The 21165-nt window shown below is 34.7% G+C and overlaps 1 protein-coding gene across 7 annotated transcripts in view; it reads left to right on the forward strand.

The window, feature by feature from the left end:
- ARHGDIB (Rho GDP dissociation inhibitor beta) overlaps nt 1-21165 on the forward strand; it is a 73268-nt gene that overhangs the window by 27939 nt on the left and 24164 nt on the right. For 2 of the 7 annotated variants that reach the window (XM_052000749.1, XM_052000750.1), the window contains exon 1: nt 18029-18088. The exons of 3 other annotated variants lie outside the window; for them this stretch is intronic. The gene's annotated coding sequence lies outside the window, so the exon portion shown is untranslated. Of the gene's footprint in view, nt 1-18028; nt 18089-18120; nt 18140-18444; nt 18464-21165 lie in introns of those variants that run through there. 2 more of the 7 variants (XM_052000753.1, XM_052000754.1) reach the window with 2 other exon arrangements.

The raw sequence follows: 21165 nt of genomic DNA on the forward strand, positions 1-21165 counted from the left end.
CACTATGAGTTTTTGATACTGATAAAACCAGTCTCCAGCAGAATTTCAGTTAGCACTGGGGGAGACACAGCGATGTTCCTGCCCTCCAGAAAACTACCATTTAGTGTCAAAGATACTTGAAACACACAGTAAACAACATAAGTCACAATTATGCTAGATTTTGCTGTAGAATTTGAGAGGAGAGAGAGAACAGTATAAACTGGAGTGGTCATAGAAGGAAGTTCAATAGCCAAGAATAAGGGATTTGGACTTTGTAGCTATCTTTAAGTTCAGTTCATTGTGGGCACTTTAAAACTTCAATACCTTAAGGAACATGAAAAGAATGAATAAGCATTTTTTTTTCATTCCTCCATGATTTTATCTCTGTGGAAGCTATCTTCACTGATAATAGTTGCAACACTTCTATACTTTTATAAAAGATCTTTATGAGTTACTGTGGCTGAACGAAAGCATCATAAATCACCCAAATGTGGAATTTATCCTCTGAGCTTAGCATTTTAATACTGTTTGATATCATTTGCTGCTTATTTCAAATTTATTGATGTTGTTGGGCCACAGACATGTAAGCCTACTCTCAGATCATTCTAGTTTGATATGACCTTCCAGATATGTACTTCGTGGCCCTACTATTACCTTGTGACAAAATGAATTATTTTCCCGTGATTAATTCAAGTCTTCTAGCCAGATGAACTACATGGCAATGTACTGAAAAAACAAGCAGTTATGATGACTAAGTCACCATTATCACAACATGATCATGAAAAATAAGAGAAGTAGCATATGCTGGACAATGATAAATGTTGTCCCTTCTATTCCCCATCATTTGTTTGTTTGTTTTTCTGAAAAAGAGAACAGAATGGAGCCTGCTAATGAGCATATCTTTGATTCACATAAAAAGTATAGAGCATTCCATTTAAGAACTGGTTAATATATGTCAATAATAGGCAATGGTGCTCCCAAGGAGCCAGCATTACTTCATCAAGGGTGGGTTCTGTCACAGTAACCTTATTTAAAGAGTGTGCTAGAGCCAACTCCAGATTTCAGTGTCTAGAGCTGAATCTGAACTCAGGCCTTCCTAATTCTCAGTCCAACACTCTATTCACTGCTCCCTCAAGCCACCTAAAGGAACCCACTAAGACCAATTATATTTCATCTTCTGCTAGTATCTCTGATTCTCTTCCTTTCTCAAACATAGAGGAGTTCTAAATGATATAACTAAAGAGTAAACATCCAGTTTATGCTCATAATTTGGTGATTGTGGAAGATTTCTTGCAATATACTCAAGGTGATCAGCATGGCCATCAATTGTACAGGATTACAATTCAATATAACAAAGGGTACATCATTTAGTGACTGACAGATAAAACATATGGATGTTCTCCATATGAACCATCATAGCAAATAAATCTTCTCCACTTATTGTGAATTGCAATATGTTACCCTGCTACAGAATTGGCAAACCCCTGACCTAAAATCATTTCTTCTTTTTTTCCTGAGGCAAGTGGGGTTAAGTGACTTGCCCAGGGTCACACAGCTAGAAAGTGTTTTGATTTGAACTCAGGTCCTCCTGCAGTCCACTGCAGCACCTCGCTGCCCCTAAAATCATTTCTAAACTGAAGTTGGTTGATCAATTGAGGCTAGTCTTCTGGAAATAAATTAATGCATCATCATATTATATCACCAACTGTTGCTGTTACAGCTGAAAAAAAAAAGATATAGTCCCCTCGCATCTTGAATCACCTAGAAAAATATGGTTTAATAGGATAGTTAAAAAGTGGCTGTCTCCTCAGCAAAGTAGTAATGCTATTATATATTTATCCCACCAGATGGATGGAGTTAACTATCACTAAAGACAGTCTTCCTCCCCAAAGGATCAATACATTCCACCCAAGCTGGCCTAACATTATAAAGCTAATTAAACATGACAGCAACCCTTGCTAATATGATGTTACTGCTCAAGTACTTTAAGACTTCTAGAATGAATAACAAAACCAAATACCAGGGGTAGGGAAGAGAGGGTATATGGCATCTATTGCCAGGGGATCTGAGAATAATGCAATTCACTTGGAAGGTAGAATCCTGGCAACAAACCTTTGTTTTTTAAGATACTGCCAAATGATATGGAAACTAGTTGTCCATGAAGCCAGTATGTGGAGTTTAGATCTCTATCCAGAACTTGTCTCTGCCAACAAAGAAGTCAAGACATTGCTAGAGCACTAATGGTAATAAAGTTTTTATAGAGATTTTTATATAAATATGTTAAATAATTTTAGTATATTTATGATAGGGACTTCTGGACCTACAGTCAGGAAGACCAAAGTTCAAATGTGGCCTCAGACACTTCCTAACTGTGTGACCCTGGGCAAATCACTTCATCCTGTTTGCCTCAGTTTCCTTAGCTGTAAAATGAACTGGAAAGGAAATAGCAAAATTACTTCAGTATCTATTAAGAAAACCTCAAATCAGGTCACCAAGAGAGAAACATGACTAAAAGTGATTAAACAAGAGCAATCCTGATGCAATTGTTTTTATTCTTCTTATTGATTAGTGATGTATTGTGTTGTTGATTTTTATTGCAAGCTAAAATGAATTGTTTGTGTTAACTTTTGATATATTGTTGAATTCTGATTCTTACAATCCTTCCATTAATATTTATAAGTACCAATAATATCCATCCTCTTTCTAAATTTCTTATTGCCAAATTTCTTATTCCCATCATTGTTCCTGTCACCCAGGACTGTAATTTGGGGGTCATCCTAAACCCCTCCCTCTCTTTAAAACTTGAAATAGCCATCCTGTTACCCAATCCCATCAATTTTATCTTCATCACATCTCTCTGATCTGCTCCTTCCTCTCTGATGTTATTAGCCCTTGTCACCTCAGTCTTAGATGTGCTTGGGTTTTTCTGCCTCCTCTCCCACTCCAGTCCATCCTCCACTCAGTTGTTAAATTGATCATCCTAAACTAAAGATCTGATTTTTGTTGTCTTCCATTCAATCAGCACCAGTGGCTTTCAGCCTCTACGAAGATCAAATATAAAATCATTTGTTGGTAGTCAGAGCCTTTCATTCTATGGCCTCCTCCTACCTTTCCAGTCTTATACCTTTGTCTGCCCTACCTCTACCAAAGTACTCTTCTATCCAGGAGCACAGGCTTCCTTGCTGTTCCTCACAAAGACATTTTATTTCTGGACTCTGGACATTTTTACTGGTTGCCTCCCAAATCTAGAATTTTTTCCTTCTTCATTTGTTTCTCCTGCCCTTCCTGGCTTCTTTTCAAGTCCCAAAAGCCATCATATATAACAAACTTTTCTTGACTCTCCTTATTTTTAATTTCATCCCCCTTCCATAAATTTTTCTAGTAAATATCTTGTTTCTTTATAATTTTTTTGTCTTCTCGTTGAAATATTAGCTCCTTGACGGTAGACATTTTTTATTTGTTTTTTGCCTTTCATTGTATTCCCATTCTGGCTCATTTATTGTTATTTAGTCATTTTCAGTTATATCTGACACAGTGGCCCCATTTGAAGTTTTCTTGGTAAAGATAATGGATTAGCTTGCCATTTTCCTTCTCCAGCTCATTTTACAGATGATGAAACTGAGGCAAAAAGGGTTAAATGATTTAATCTAGAGTCACACAAGTAGTGTCTGAGACCAAATGTGAACTTGGGAAGATGACTCCATATCCAGCACTCTGTGCACTATGCTACCTAGCTGTCATACCTGATGCATAGTAGATGCTTAATAAATATTTGTTGACTGCTCAGATCTATTATTGTAAACATTTGTTGAAAACAAAGTTGAGAGACAGAACTAGAGAGATAGAGATATTCTTATCAGTTCAAGATTTGATATAAAATTGTAATACTAATATGATAATATAATGATGACAGTTATCTAAGAGTTGAGAATATAGTAATGATAGCTTTCTTGGCTAGGTTTAAGTGATGCCTGAAGCTTAGTCTTTCAAAGATAGAGATAATTCTTTTTTTAATAATTATAACTTTTTATTGACAGAACCCATGCCTGGATAATTTTTTACATTATCCCTTTCACTCACTTCTGTTCCAACTTTTTCCCTTCCTCCCTCCATCCCCTCCCCCAGATGGCAAGCAGTCCTATACATGTTAAATATGTCACAGTATCTCCTAGATACAATATATGTGTGTAGAACCGAACAGTTCTCTTGTTGCACAGGAAGAATTGGATTCAGAAGGTAAAAATAACTCGGGAAGAAGAACCAAAATGCAAACAGTGTACATTCATTTCCCAGTGTTCTGTCTTTGGATGTAGCTGCTTCTGTCCCTTGTTGATCAATTTAAACTGAGTTAGATTTTCTCTTTGTCAAAGAAATCCACTTCCATCAGAATACATACTCATACAGTATCATTGTTGAGATATATAATGATCTCCTGGTTCTGCTCATTTCACTCAGCATCAGTTCATGTAAGTCTCTCCAAGCCTCTCTGTATTCATCCTGCTGGTCATTTCTTATAGAACAATAATATGACAGAGATAATTCTTGAAGATATCATTCTTTGTAGCTACAGCCTTTTGAGAAAGAAAGGAAATTCTAATCTCCTAGGAACATACTTTTTTTGCCAATGTCAAAACAAGGGCATTGGTTTAATAAAGAGAACTAGCTTGGCTTTGTCTTTTGTTTCCATGCTGTGGAAAGAGAGGAGAATGGGAATTACATGTTCCAACTTCAGCTAATCATTATTCTAAAAATTCCTTGAACATGCTACTCAGTAATTATTAATGTATACTTTGTGCTAAAGGGCTAGAGTTCTTTTGTAAACCTTAAAGTATATAATTGTGAGTTATCATCAGACAAAAATCAATTGTAGGTCTTTTCTTATATTTATAGGAACTTGTATGTAAAAGAAAATATCAGAGGTTACATATTTGTCAGTGCTAAAAACTTGGGCTTAGCTATTTAAGTCTTAAACCAATGGAAAACAAACAAGTTACATAAATTTAAATTTCCCCCTTCTTTAAAAAAAAAAAAGGATAGTTGCATAGTAAAAAAAAAAAATGTAGAAACAGAAGCTGTATTTTTCTCATTTTTGCATCTCCTGAGATTACCTAGCACAGTGTATATAAGTACCTAGTGTACATAAGTACATCAGAAATAAATGTAACTCACTTTTTAAACCAAGATATAAGACATTCATTTAAAAATATTCTGAGTTTCAACTTTCTTCTGGACCTCTCATTCGTCCCTTTTCCCCATTGAGAAGAAAAGCAATATGATATTAATTATACATGTAAAATCATACAAAACATGTTTCCATACCTATTATACCTATTATAATTTCCCTTAACTTACTATTTAACAGTTTGCAAAGTACTCTACTTACAACTTACAACTAACTTGTAAGATAGGTGATATAAATATAAGTTCCTAGAGTTCAAGCCGAAAAAGACCTCAAGAGCTATCTAATCTAATTTTCTCTGATGAGGAAACTGAGTTTAAACAACTTGAACAGTCTTATTTCCATTGTGCAATGCTGCATCTAGTGATTAGTAAGCTGGAAGATGTTTGCTGCCCCTTGAAGATATACATGGCAGAGGTAGCACTGAGCTGAACGCTGGCTCTCCTCTCCCTCCCCCTGCTTGGGTTGGAGTCAGATTATACAATTTTAGAGATGAAAAATCAGGGTAAAGAGAAGTAATTTAAATGAGATGTGATGGCTACCACTGTTGTAAAATAGATTCAGACCCAAGATTCCTCAACTCTTTTCACTGGATCAAGCTCTGATTGAACAAATATAATAAAGACCAATGTCAGTAGTATTCTGCCTGATACATGAAAGGATATTTGTGGATGTCTCATAGGTCACAGTCTGTTTATAGGAAAAATATAACCTCTCTGACGTCAAACTCAAGAAGTTAATAATATTCTCCAAACATCCCTGACTTCTCTCAATTAGCCTGTTATGAATCAATTAAATAAGAATCTGTCCAAACTCTTCCTAAATGTATTTTAATTTTCAGCTGAAAATTGCTGATGAATGTACCATGAAGGGGTCAGAAATAATGTAGGATATTCCTGTGTGAGAATTTTAGGAGTTGGAAAAAACAAAAAATGGACATTAGGATAGAGATACCCTGATCCTATTCCTGTGGTCAATCAATCAATACACATTATGCCAAGGATTGTACTAGAAACCAGGGGTGCAAAGGACAAAAGGAAATAGTCCTTGTTTTCAAGGAGCTTATAGTCTATGAGAAATACCATGTACACATACTATGTACATAAAGGAGTGTGTTGGTACATAACTAACAACTAATTATTATATATCTGGGATACTTTTTTTTTTAAGCAGTCAGGATTAAGTGATTTGTCCGGGGTCACACAGCTACTTAGGCCACATTTGAATTCAGGTCTTCCTGACTTCCAGAACCACTATTCTCTCTACTATTCAACCTAGCTATCCCCCTCCCTGAGGATATTATATTCTTAACTTTAATCTGCATTCTTTCTCCATCAATTTCTTGGGTCTAGAATCAGGGTTCCTCAAACTACGGCCCACGGGCCAGATGTGGCAGCTGAAGACAATTATCCCCCTCACCCAGGGCTATGAAGTTTCTTTATTTAAAGGCCCACAAAACAAAAGTTTTTGTTTTTACTACAGTCCGGCCCTCCAACAGTCAGAGGGACAGTGAACTGGCCCCCTATTTAAAAAGTTTGAGGACCCCTGGATCAACAAAATGATAAATCAAGTCCTGATTTAGAGTATTTGCTGACTTCTGAGGTGTAAATATTCATATTGAAACTTTAACAATTGGCTCTCACAAACCAGCTGAAGCTAGTTCCAGCATATCAGAAGGAGAAGGAGAAACAGTATAAGCACTATACAAAATAAATCCAAGATCACAGTGGATAGAAAAGAACTAGAAGGTTGGGGAGCAGAGATAGGACAATCTTTATATAGGTGACACAAGGCTATGCTTAAAGGAAAATTAAAATTATATTTCAGTGTGTGAATTGGCTAGGATAAAACAAAATACTTAAATATTGATTATATAATAACCCTTACTTCTATTTAGAATTTTATTTGATATGTCATCCCTTTGCTATGATTCCATATGATATATATGATGTTATATATAGTATAACTATACTGAATTTGCAAGATTTTGATATATGTCTGTGAATTTTTGAAAACACTATCACAATGAATTTTAAGTACCTTTGAGAGCCAGTCCATTTTTACAGGTTTAATCTTGATAAAAGTCCATTTGCTATCACTGACATTTTTAATCAGTCAAGTTTGCTGACCATCAGAGTATACATATCTCCTTCTATTGGACATATTTTTCAATCTTTTGTGGCATGAATATAGTACAAGTACATGTTAAAGAATTCAACTTCATTTTTGTAATTCTGAAAAAATTTTGTATCAACATATCAATATGTATCAGAATTCATCACTTTTTCAATGGGGAAGATATTTCTAGATTGATTGGAATAACTACCTCACTTTTTTTGTAAGAATGTTTTACAGTTTGATGAAGATGCCTTGATTTTATAGCTTCATTTGGAATTTATCTGACAGTGGATTTTATGTACCCTTGAATGAAAAGTGAGTTTCTGGAGTAAAAATTACTTTTTTTTCAATCTTCAGTACTTAGTATTGCCACTGGCAAGCATTTTTTCTTCACAGAAATATTCTGTAACTTTTTTCCCTCTTTTACACTATAGTGGGATCTACTTACCATGTTCCTCTTAGTATCTTTTCAAGAATTATTCCACAGAAATAATTTATATGTTTGGAATGTTGTTTCTCATTTTTAGCCATACTTTATTTACTATAGCTGAACTATGCTTAAGAAAAGCTATGATTTCTGCATGGTTTTTTGGACTAAAAAACTATAGGATTAAAAATACAACAAAAAGAAGTAGTGAAATGTGTAAATAGCACACAATTTAACACTCAACTGAGGAAGAACCAAGTATGGTAGAGAAACCAGCTCACATCATTCATATGATCAAGGTAGAGTATTCTGAGTCAGCCTAGAGTTAATAGCATACTTCATGTCCAAAACTTCATGTCCACTGCTTATCACAAAATGAAACCATATCAAAATTGTTCCTTATTCCAAATACTTTGTATATCCCTTTAAAAAGCAAAGAGAAAGCATGTTTAATGCATAGTGGACAGTTGTACAATAGTAAAGAGATAGGAAATGGAATGAGACGTAAGAAATAGCATACTGTTTAATTAAGCTGGATTGAAGAATATGTGCAAGAAAAAGATAATGTATCATATCTAGAAAGTAAGTTTGGAGTAAAGTTGAGAAGATTTTCATGCTACACCTAAGAGTTTGTATTTGATGCTAGAAATAAATGGGAGTTACATGGTTTATTGAATGGAAAAATGGCATAGGAAGAACTGTTCTTTAGGAATATCATTTTGACAGTTATATAACAGATGAATTAGAAGAGAGACTTGAGGCAAAGACACTAATTAAGAAAGTATTATAATAGTCCAACGGGGAGATGATGAAGACCTGAACTAAAACAATAAAATGAGGTACGTGTAAATAAAGAGAAGGTATCTGTTACAAGAGATTGTGAAGGGAAAACTAATGAGATTAAGCAAGTGATTACAAGTAGAGGTAGGGAGAGTAGTAAGTCAAGGATTCCTCTAAGGCAGAGGTCTCAAACTCAAATAAAAATGGACCCTCTAAGCCATATAAAAGGACCCTTTAAGGCTTTATATTGACTTAGAATATTTCTATTTTTACTGATTTATTTTGCTAACTATTTCCCAATTACATTTTAATTTGGTTCAGGCTGTACTCAGAAGTATTGTGGTGCTATGTATGACATCTCTGCTCTAAGACAGCCTAATGGTGACAGGAAAAATCATACCATAAATGGTGAATAAACCATGCTGAAGTTACTAAGTAGAGCTCTCTATGGCTGTGTCAAGGCAAAGGACTCTGGCATAAAGTGACCAATGTGTTTGGAGATAATGATATTATAGCTCCTGATGGATCTATAAAAGGTTCTAGTAGCTAATTTTCTATGGAAATTTAGAAAAACAGAGGCAAAAAATTAACATGCCAATTGCAAATAAAATTTATAAAACACTTTAAGTCCTTAGTCAAGCTTTTGATTGCCAAGTTAGAATAGTGGTCTTCCAGAAAGTGAAACAACACACATATCATCAGATTTTCTTTCTCTCTCACATTTCCTATAACAAAAACACAACTCTGGAAGTCAACAAAATTATCTTTAACAAATAATTGTTTAAAAAGAGGCAAAAGAACATGTTTAACAATATGGTTTACTTGCTGTCTATGGGAGGGGATGGGGGAAAGCAAGGAAAAAAATAGAATACAAGATCTTGTAAAGGTGGATAGTAAGAATTATCTTATATATTTTGAAAATAAAAAGTTTTAATAAAAAAAAGAAAATTTGAAAAAAGAAAAGAAAAAGAGGCAAAATATTTCAATATTAAAGTGATATTTATTAATTAATCTTTTTATCCCTTGCTCTGTTCTATATCACAAAAGGGAGAAAAAGGGAAAGTAGAGTGGAATCTCCATAATTTCATATTTTTTCTACCAGAATTCCTTCACTCTTTACTGGATTCCCTGAATAAATCACAGACCAGTTACACTTAGAGTAATCATCTACTAGTGCCAGTACTGTAATTGCTATACTTTTTCTTCAATTCTATAGCCCTAATACCAGAATAAGAATATTTTGTACTTACACTTGAAAGAAGTACAAATTTCAGGGTCTTCAGTGACAAGGGCCTTTTCAAACATACCTTGTCAGAAAAGCTAATAGAACTATATCATTGACTCTACAAGCCATATTCATCATAAGAGTTCACTGAAATGAAGCACAAATTAAAGAGAATGGAGTTTCCTGGTACGTAAGTATTGAATCAAGGGACTAATTGGATAAATCCACACAGACTATTCAGTTCTCTAGACTTTTGGGATGATCATTTGCCACCTGCAAATTATATAAAATTGTAATATATAAATGGAAGCTCTCTTAGAACCATACAAACATTTGTGTTTTGTGTGGGATCTTTCTGATATTTGAGAAGAAAAATAGTGACTAACCATCCAATGAAACATGATACTTCTATCACCTATGAAAAGGGTCAAATAGCGCAGCAGTAGAGCCTAAAGTGGTTAATTTTGCTTTTATTTGTTGTATAACTACCTCCTTTGAGGGTTCATGGATTTCTCAGGATTCCTGTATTTAGGCATTTATTGAATCAATCTGTATTCACCCCATACTTGCATGGACTTAAATCATATCCTCTCTCAGTTTTTATTTTGCTCTCTTAAAGTCCTACTCTATTCAGTTTCACCACAAAGAAAAGAAATGGTTCTATCCACTAGAATCATTAGTATTTGCTGTTGTTTAAAGAGAATATATCTCTTTCTTGAAATATAACTTTCCAAAAACAATATGTATGTGTGATGTTATGTATTTATATGTATTTTATGTGTATATATATATATATATATGTATTCCCCCAATCTAACTTTTAAATAAATATATAACTGTTTTTAAGTTTCATTGGTTTTTCCTTCACAACATCAGATACCTTCTCTTCAGGCCTCCATCCCTGCACTGTACGTGACTACAAATTTATTTATAACATATGAAGCAAACTTAGGTTGAGGAAATATATTTACTAAACTTGTCAATTCAATGCATTTAAGTAGAACCAAACCTCATAAATCTGAAGCAATTGTTGGGAAGGAAGATAAAAGAATAATAGGTGGCCAGTCTATACTCATGAAAATTTAGAATGACAGAGCACTGATTTTTTAGCACATTCTAGAAAAAAGAATTATAGAACTTTTTAAAGGTGGAGTCAGAAAATTTGTAGCAAAGTATTTTTTAAAGCAGAGATTGCATTCTACCTGTTTCAATAAATTCTAGGAAGTCACTCTTATTAACTAATGTAAATAATAATTAACTTCACTCTAAGTAATATTTGAAGCTGATAGAGAAAGTGAGAAAGATACTGGTAATCTGAAACTGATTCTAACTAATAAGGAGGAAAGAATTACTGAGAGAAATGCTGGGAAGCTTGGGAGGAAGTAATTACATTATTTTAAAGTAAAATAGAATAGAAATCTGAGCACAGTATGGCACATTCCCCAGGTTTGAACAGACTGGCTTTCAAAAAGCTCAGAGAAAAGGATAGGCAGCATCCCACAGCCTCAGTTTCTACTGGGGAAACCAGACTAAGAGGGATGGAAAATACTATAGAATAAAATTCTGGCTCCACAAACAACAACACTTCTGGTAAGGAAGAATAAAATGTCGGTGAAAATTTCTGAAAAACTGTAGAGAGGAGTTTTGGATTAGAATTTGTTTACTCTCACCAAATGCTATTAGTTCATACTGATCCAGGTTGTTCTTTGCCTCCCCCGACTTTCTTTAATCCTCTTGTTCTCTTTTTCTCTTTCTTGTCTCCAGTGGATCACAACCCCATATGGAGTTATGTAACTGAATGTGGGGGTTGTGAAATTATGATTTAGTATCAGTAAATGTTTGATTTGTTTAACTGCTAAAGTTTAAAAAAAGCTAAAGTTGCAATAAAACTTCCTGGGCAAAAAGGAGTCTCAGGTAGAAAAAAAGTTTAAGAAGCCCTGATTTGAGGGGCAGCAAGAACCTATTCCAAATTTTGGTATACCCACATGGAATATCCAAGAACTTTCTTGCCTCAGAGACAGAGGATAACTGTCCCTTCTCATGTGTCCTCCTAAAAGTTGTGCTTTAGCCCACCAAAAACAAAAACCTGGGCTCTCTTTCCATATGCATTCTAGTTCAACAAGCTTTTCTATAAGAGAGGTTTCTCAAAATGTCCACAACAACTTCTCTTGGGAAGGGATAGGGAGGATGGTTTAATTGGGCTTACAAAGGGAAGAGTGTGGAGTAGGTAAGCAAAATGCCTCAACTAAGGGCAAAATTCAGGAGGATGGTTTCATGGCTGTATGTAGAATAGCAGACAGGCCATTTTAACTGGTGTGCATGAATTTGAATTATGGATAGTACAATAGGAGTGTGGATGTAATAGAGGCATTTATACTTTATATTGGAATAGGGAGATCCTGCAATTTTAGATGAACATCTCATACCCCATACCAAGATAAGGTTAAAATGGGATCATGGCTTAGACATAAATTTTATATTATAAGCAAATTAGAAGAGTAAGGAATGGGTTATCTGTCAGATCTTTGGAGAAGGCGGAATTTATGGCCAAACAAGAAATAGAGAACATCATGAAATGCAGAATGGATAATTTTGATCACATTAAATTAAAAAGATTTTACACAAACAGAACCAATACTGCCAAGATTAGAAGGAAGCAGAAAGCTGGGAAACAATTTTTTACAGCCAATGTTTCTGATAAAGGCTTCATTTCTAAAATATAGAGAGAACTGAGTCAAATTTATAAGAATATAAGCCATTACCTAACTAATAAATAGTCAAAGGATATGGACAATTTTCAGATGAAAAAATTAAAATCATTTATAGTCATATGGAAAAAAATTCTCTGAATCATTAATGATTAGGGAAACAAATTAAAACAACTCTGAGCTACCATTTCACACCTCTCAGATTGGTTAAAATGACAGGAAAAAAATAATAACAAATGTTAGAGGAGATATGGGGAAACTGGGACACTAATGCATTGTTGATGGTGATATGAACTGATCTAGCCCTTCTACAGAACAATTAGGAAATATGCCCAAAAGGTAATAAAACTGTGCATACCCTTTGATCCAAGGGTGTCATTACTGTGTCTTCTCAATACATTGATCCATTTTTCACACTACATTGATCCAAGATAATTCCAATAGGTTTGGGGTGGAAAATACCATCTGCACCCAGAGAGAGAAATATGGAGATTGAATGCAGATCAAAGCACACCCTTCTAATCTTTTTTTTTTTGGTTTGCTTTTTCTTTCTCTTGGTTTTTTCCCTTTGCATAACACAACTAATGTGGAAATATGTTTTAAATGATTGCACATCTATAATATATATCAGATTGCTTGCTGTCTTGGGGAGGGGGAAAGTAAGGTAGGGAAGAAAAAAATTTGAAATGAATTTTGAATGTTGAAAACTGTCTTTATATGGAACTAGAAAAATCAAATATTACTGAATTAAAAAAAAGAAAGGCCACTTTGATAGCTGTATGGAGGAGGAGACAGAATAGTTAGGGAACCAATATAATATCCTATGAAAAAATTGATGAAGCCTGCAGAAAGTGGTAGCATGCTAGTAGAGGCAAGGGAATAGATGCAAGAAATGCTATAAAGAGAAAATATACAAGGTTTTTCATTTCATTTGATATGGAGATAGAGGAAGATTGAAGATTCTAAAATGACTCTGAGCTTATCAATGTGAAAGACTAGAAGAAAAGTAATGAGTTCAACGGAGAAAGGGAAATTCAAGAGAGTTGGGTTTATGGAGAAAGATAATTAGTTCTGTTTTGGCTAGTTAAATTTGAAATATTTACAAGACATCCAATGGGAATTGTTCAATAGGCCTTTCTTGATGCAGAACTGGAGCTCAGGAGAGAAAATAAAATTTGATACCCAACCATCATGGGAAGATAGAGACGATAAATTTATCCTTGGAAGTTTATAAGATAACAAATAGAAAGGGTATAGAATATAAAATGAAGACGCTCAGAATAAAGCCTTAAGGCACTCTACAATTGTGGTAAGAGAAGAAGGGAGGATCCAGCAAAAGAGAATGAAAAATAAACTACTAATTCCAATATACTATATAAGACAATAGAAAATATAGAACTTTAGCATTCTTTCCTTTTTAAGTTTCCAGTTTTTAATCTTTTTGTCATTGAGCAAAAGTAATGCAATCAGTTTAATTTTTTTGGTTGTTGCTTTAGTTTTTAATGTTTAAAATGTATTTGTAACTTAAAATTCTAGTATTAAAACATGTTCTAAAGTCATATCTGAGGTTGTTTGTACATACTAGGTGTAACCTAAGTTAAGGAATTAGTAATCTATGATATATAGATTTAAGTCAAGGGCCAGGAATAGCTGCTTCTCAAAGAGAAAAAGAGGAAAAAAAATGTAGAGGCGACAAATTTTGATACTGACAAAAATGGGGAACTGGACAGTAAGGGCCCAATACTTACAGCATGCTCATCTTGCATTTCCTGATAGGTTACACAGAACATGTACAGACATTTTGTCTGATTCTAATCCTCTGGGGAATACTGCAATTGAGGGGCTACTCTATAACAATGGAATTTTCTGATGATGACTTGAGATGTTTACATAAAAAAAGGAATAAGGTCAATCTCCTAATTATTTTGATCCCTCCTGTATTTAAGAGAGTCAAAGCCACTATGAACTGTCTTGTGGGAGCAGCAGCAAATTGTATTCTTATATCTGTGAGCACGTTATGCTTCTGTTCCTTTTGTAAACACAGAAGAAATTGTGCTTTCCTGATTTTAGACAACAGTTTTCAAATACAGAATTGATTGGCTTATGAATTTATGAATTTTGAAAGGTCAGAAAAACCATCAGAAATCTTAATAGGTCAATAACAGGATTCACTGGAGGTAGTAGCAATAGCTGATGACAGAGAAAACACCTACAAATTGATATAGTTACCTATAGTAACCAAATGGATAGTGTTGGCTATAGGGATCATCAGTCCTCTCAAGAGAAGAATAATGCAAATTAGACTCTAGAAATGCTACTACATTCAAAATCCCTGGAGAACTACATGAAAGAGAAGTCCATGATGAGTCCACAATGGGAGAAAAAGGATACTGAAGAGCAGGAGTTGGCAGGTACCATAGGACCATATTCTCTATTGCCTTCGTACTTTGTGTTAAGCAGCTTTCTCTCAGGAATTTTGTGTGTGCAATAAGAGAGTTGTCCTCCTGGGTTGAGAGGGAAAGGTTTTATAACAACTGGTTTACTATACTTTCTAGTAAATACCCTTTTCTAAATGCTAATAGATTTCTATTATTATCTATTGTTGATTGATAACAAGGAACAAACACATCAGAAGAGGCTTGAGATATAATAGTAGAAATCTTTGCTACTCAATGTTAGCCCTAAAATCCTTAATGGAGTAAGAATTAGCTTTTCTTTGTTGATTTAACCTGCTATTGTGAGTGTGAGTTGGAAGAATGAGCCAAATAGTGCAACTATATTGGGATGGGTCTATTTCCAGATAGTTCAGGGAGGCTATTGTGAAAAACTGATCCATCTTTTTCTGTTTGAACTGGCAGGATAGAGAAGTGCATGGAAGCTGCAGGGAAAGAAATTTAGGATTGGCAAAGCATAGGATCTAGTCAAATTAAGCAGCATTTATTATGTTCAACATGACAAACACTGTTCTAAGTCCTGGGGATATAAAGACAGATTTAAAATATTCTCTTCTCTCAATTTTAATGAGAGAATTCAGGTTACAGGGGAGACAACATGCAAACAACTATGGATTAACAAGATAGTTACAAGATATACTGGAGATAATTTCCAGAGGGAAGGCACTAGCATTAAGGGAAATTGGGAAAGTCTTCTTGCAAAAAGTGAAATTTCAGTTGAGACTTGAAGAATTTCAGCCAAGCCAGGAGATAGAAATGGGGAGGAAGAGAATTCTCAGCATAAGAGACAATCAGTGAAAATGCTCAGCATGACATATCTAATGAACAAGAAGGAGATCAAGAACACGACTTCTAGAATGTATGATTCTGTGAAATAAGATCAAGAAATGGAAGTTGCAGAGAAGGAGCTGTAAGTTTGGTCTCTTAGACTAGATTTTCTCTAAAGTAATTTAAAACTTTTAGAATCTGTGATTCTATGATCTAGAAAAAAGTTTTAAAACCTCCTCTGGTGTGTACTATCTTTATGATTTTAAGAGTCATTTCCCGTCTCCTATAAAATGAGAATGTTGGATTAAAATGCCTTTGAGGTTTCTTTCTTGTTTAAACCTAGATCTGTGATACAAAGAAAAACTGTTCAAAAATGAAATGAGTTCCCTTAGAAGACAGTGTATTACTCTTCCCCAGAAGCTTTCCATCAGAAATTGAATGACTGGCCAAGAGAAACATAAGGATCAAACAACCTCAAGATTTCTTCCTGCTTTGAGATGCTCCAATATTTTTTGTGTTTCAATAGAATGCAATTAGCATCTATTCAATTTTCAAACAATAAATATGCTTGAATCCTTAATAACAATTTCAGCATTGCTCCCAGGCACTATGTTAGTGAAATCTGCAGACCTATTCTTCACCCATGATATGAGTTAAAGATCATATAGATCACTAGAGTTTGAGTTGAAAGGTACCTTGAGGTTTAAATGACTCATCTAAATCCACACTGTTGTTACTGGGTCATTTCAATTGCGACTCTTCATGCCCCGCTTTGGAGCAGATACTGGAGGAGTTTGCCATTTTCTTCTCCAGCTCATTTTATTGATGAGGAAACTGAATCAAATAGGGCTAAGTGACTTGCCCAGAGTCATACAGCCAGGAAGTGTTTGGGGCCAGATTTGAATTCAGAAAGATGGAGTCCTTCTTATTCCAAGCCCAGTGTTTTATCCAATGTGCTACTTGGCTGCCTTTCATGCAGATGGCAGAGCTTGGATTAAAGCCCAGACCTTTGACTTCCAAATTCAGTGTTCTTTCCACTGTATCTTGATTAATGTCTAAGTTGAATAATCACAAATTCTGAATTAATAGTGATTTTAAACTGGATTTCTTAGTTCATCGCAGTTAAATTCAATTTAACAAATATTTATTAAACATTTACCATATGTAAGGCACTGCTTTGGCCCTGGACAATTCAAAGATAAAAACCATTATTGTTATCTTTTTCTTCATATCCCTTATATTCTACTTGAGAACAGGACTATAAGGCATGGATAGCAATAATTATGTACAGGTGGGATGGGGAGTGACAAAGATATGATCCAACAAATAGGTCTATGTATATTTGAAGAAAGAATAAAGAACACTTTTATAAGAACCAGGAGTGATGGAGAGAAGCCAATCATAGAGCTGAGGAAGATGAGGACTCTAAAAGGAAGAGATGTGGAGGAGGACATTTTGGGTATGAGGCTGGGTCTGTGCAAGTAAACAGAAGTGAGAATTGATATTCAAATTCCAGGAACATAATGGATAGTGCCAGTTAACTGGAGTTTACAAGAATCAAAAGAGAATAAAAGGAAATTAGACCAAAAAGCTCTAAAGGAACTCGGATAGTGGGGATTTCCTATTGACTCTATTGAGAATGAAAACAGAATGCAAGCCAAAGAATGAAATGATTAGCTCTATGTAAGGGATTTTTTTGGCATCTGAGTAGAAGGGAAATTGTGCCTTCAGAAGTAAAAATAATGTGATGTATTAATGCCACTTAAAAATATTATTAACATTGTCTTTCACAGAAAATTACATGATGATCCCTTTCCATTTGTTGGTAATTCTGAATCCTTCAAGTGCTCCTTAATTACAATCATCTGTGAGGGCTAACTAAACAATTAAGACTTCGATACATATGCATTGTTATCATTGACATTTTCATAGTTGATATGTATTTATAATAGAGAGGGATCTCTTTCCAAGTCAGACACTGTTATTTACATTTTTTAGATAAACCAGATGAGAGTCAAAATTATAAAAGGAGTTAGTTACAAAAGTAGGATACTGGGAAAACTTAATGCCTTTGGCTTTCAGGCCACAGCTTCTATAAACCTGCAGGTTCAGACCCCTATGCATATCGACACATAAGCATATATATGCATATATTCACAATAATTGTCAGCCAAATGCAGTCTTCATGCATATAACTTCTACGGAGCAATCATTTTATCAAATGCACAATTTACTTAAGAGGCTCTTGTGCAGTCTGTTTATCAAAAGATACACCCTGATATGTAGCTCAGTGCAAAGAAACAGGATTTGAGGCAGCTCGGGGTTTCCTCTTCAAGTAGGTTTAATTTTTTTTTTCTTCTATTCAACTTCCTTCCTTTTTATAACTGCCAGAACTGAGAAGCAAGGGCTGAGAGACAGAGGCACCCCAGAGGGAGAAACGAACCACTGCCAGTAAGTTCAGATACCCCGGGAGATTGGAGATCACAGGGGGTGAAGGAAAAGGTGGGGAACCTCTGGACCTAAGTGGGTGAACCTCTGCACTTTATTTTTACTAGGAAAGGGTCAGAATACCTTATTTAGAGATTATCCTATGACAAGAAATGATGGGGCAGCAGCAGGGATGGTCTTGGGAAGGGAAGTCACAGTTGAGTAGCAAATAAGTCAGAGATAAGGCTGCAGAGACCAAACACCTGCCACCTACAGCCAAATTTCTCAGTGATGGGCAAAAGTGGAGGCTGTGTGTGTGTGTGTGTGTGTGTCCAGGGAAGAGCAACTTATTAAGATAAAAGCAGGCACCAGGACAAATTTAGGAGTGGTTGGAAAACTGTAAGTCAAACTTGATATGGAACATCTCAGTGGATGGTGGGTTGGGTGGGGTGGAGAAGTGTGGTTTCCTGTTTTTAAGCAGACTTTAAGAGTAGCAAAAAATGACTTGGTATTCTCCACCAAATCTAAATCCCTCTTATAGATGTACTTTTTGGTGATTTAAGGGGAATCTATAAACTGCAGCCTCCATAGAGTACAATGGAGTTTAACAATGAAAGCAGATGTGCTGTTATTTATTAATCAAGCATGCTCTCCTAGTATTTCTAAGATTAAAGAGAAAATATGTGAGCTGGGCAGAGAGATAAATACTGTGCTTGCCATATTTTCATCCCTTTACAGATGAGAAGATTAAAAATTGATCAAATGTGATAATAAGCAAAAATAACACTCCCTTACACATACAAACTGTATGAAAACTCAGGCGTCTAAAATTTTTAAAGAGAATTTAACTCTTTGTATGATAGCATCATGAATCATTTTGATGCTTGGTCACAATCCAAGGTGATTGATGTTTTAACATTCACTAGCTATATGACTTTGGTCAAGTCAATCAGCTTTTTGAGTCTCAATTTTCTCATCTGTAAAATCTATTGTGAGGATCACAACAATTTCTATCTTTTACATTACATATTATTTTACAAACTTTTAAGTACTTATAGAGTCCCATTTTCTATCTTTTAAATATATTCTTTATATTTTAATACCTGTATTTAATACAGCCTGTAATTAATCTCTAAATTTGATTATTAAGACTGGATGTTGAATTGGTGATTTCTTGTGATAGACTTAATTCTTCCCAAGTTCTATATAGGTATTTGTAGGGTGAGGGGTTTATAACATACCCTACTACCTACAGTTTGAATTGCTCACAGGGAAGGTTTCTAGACATCGAATTAGTCTTTTTTGTGGCCTAATACTGCAGGGATGTTAGAAAGAAAAAATGTTTATACATGTGTTAGGAAGAAAAGCAGGGAAAATAATGATCTTTTATGCATTTTGTTCAATGTTTTTGTTAATTTTGCCATAAGAAATACATACACATGTTATACATACATATGTCATAGAAACAAACAGATTACATTAATATAATGTATTAGTTACAAAATGTGAACTATTCTATGAGTATAGACTTTTGGTGTTAGATGGATGTGTTTTATTCATAATAATAATATCAGGAGTAAAATTGCCAGATATCCCACAGGCTGCTCTTATGCTAGAACTATACTTTTTTTCTGCCTCAGTCTTTAATAGGTAGGGATGTGTCACTATCCAAGGGGATCTTAGTAGGAAGAATTCATTTATCATTAAAGTTAAGCCTAGGAAAGTAACATTGTAGGAGGAGAAAGATCTTGAGAAATTCTTCAAAAAGCAATGTGACTTGAACAACACAGCTGGCAGGGATAGGGTGTCTAAGATAAGATAAGAAAGGCAGGAACAATAATTACCTAAAGAGGTCTTTGTTAGAGTTTTTCTATCACTTGACAGGCAAACTATTTTATTGGTGCTAATCCCTCATGTCTTCAGAAAATCCTAACTTTTTTGATTTCTCTATTCAGAGATTAGTTGAACTATAAAAGTTTGATTATTTAAAAGTCTTCTTTTTCGAACGCACATAAACATCAAAAATGTATTCTGTTATTTTCATATTTTTATACTTAATGTATAGTATCAGATCTGCCTTTTAAAGAATATCAATAACTATTATTATGATTGTTTAGTTGGTATCTTTATTACTGTTTAACTAGTTTAGCTCTTCAATACATGATTTCTCTTTCCTGTGGTTTTTCTTGCTCTTTACATATAAATCTCAGTTGTAATGAATATTCTGAGAAGAAGCATCAGTCAAGAACAGATACTTGGTACCAGCAAGAAACAATAAGAATAGGACAGCTTAAAGTAGTTATGCTACTGAGGTTTACACTACACAGTCAAAATTTTCTTAGTTTTTTGCAGATCATCTCTCCCTTCAAGACTGAATTTCATGATTCTGGCTTAGGTCTAACCCTTGGTCATCTCTCCTTTTCTTAGGATGGGAGAAAAGAGCAGTTGGGGAGACTCTCTTTAGAATAACCCTGGAAAAGTGTGTGGGTATACTGCTCAAGAGGTTGTTTAGTGAAATTTCAAAAATATTACAATAATACATTAAATTAAATAATAAAATAATATTAAAAGAAAGACAACTTCTCAGATCTACTTAGGAGCAGAACCCTAGACTCTAGACTTGCAGATTTTCAACCACTTTGTGTCATGGATCCCTTTGGCAGTCTGGTGACATCTATGGCCCCCTTTTCAGAATAGTGTTTTTAAATTTATAAAATAAAACAGGACTGTAAATGAAATTCAATTATATTGAAGCACAACTGTCAAAATATTTTTAAAACAAGTTCACAGATTTCCAGGATCAGGTTCCAAGTCCCTGTCTAGAACTTCATTGGTCTTCCAAGGACAAGCATTAGAACAATTGCTTAAAAGGTGTGTCTTGGCAAATTTTTGTAATTATGCCAGGAAACACCTTCCCCAACTCTGAGACTTCCACTTTCCCTCGCTCTTGTTCCCAGCTGGAGTTTACAACCTGCTCTCTCCTTCTTGATGCTCAGGAGACTAGAGGAGGAAAGCCTTTTCTCTCTCTCCTCTGTGAGTCCTCAAGAACTAAAGAGAAAAGATGCTTAGGGGAAAGGGAAGTTAAGGAAAGATAAAGGAAT

Source organism: Antechinus flavipes, chromosome 5, assembly GCF_016432865.1.
Source record: "Antechinus flavipes isolate AdamAnt ecotype Samford, QLD, Australia chromosome 5, AdamAnt_v2, whole genome shotgun sequence".
Lineage (NCBI taxonomy): Eukaryota > Metazoa > Chordata > Mammalia > Dasyuromorphia > Dasyuridae > Antechinus > Antechinus flavipes.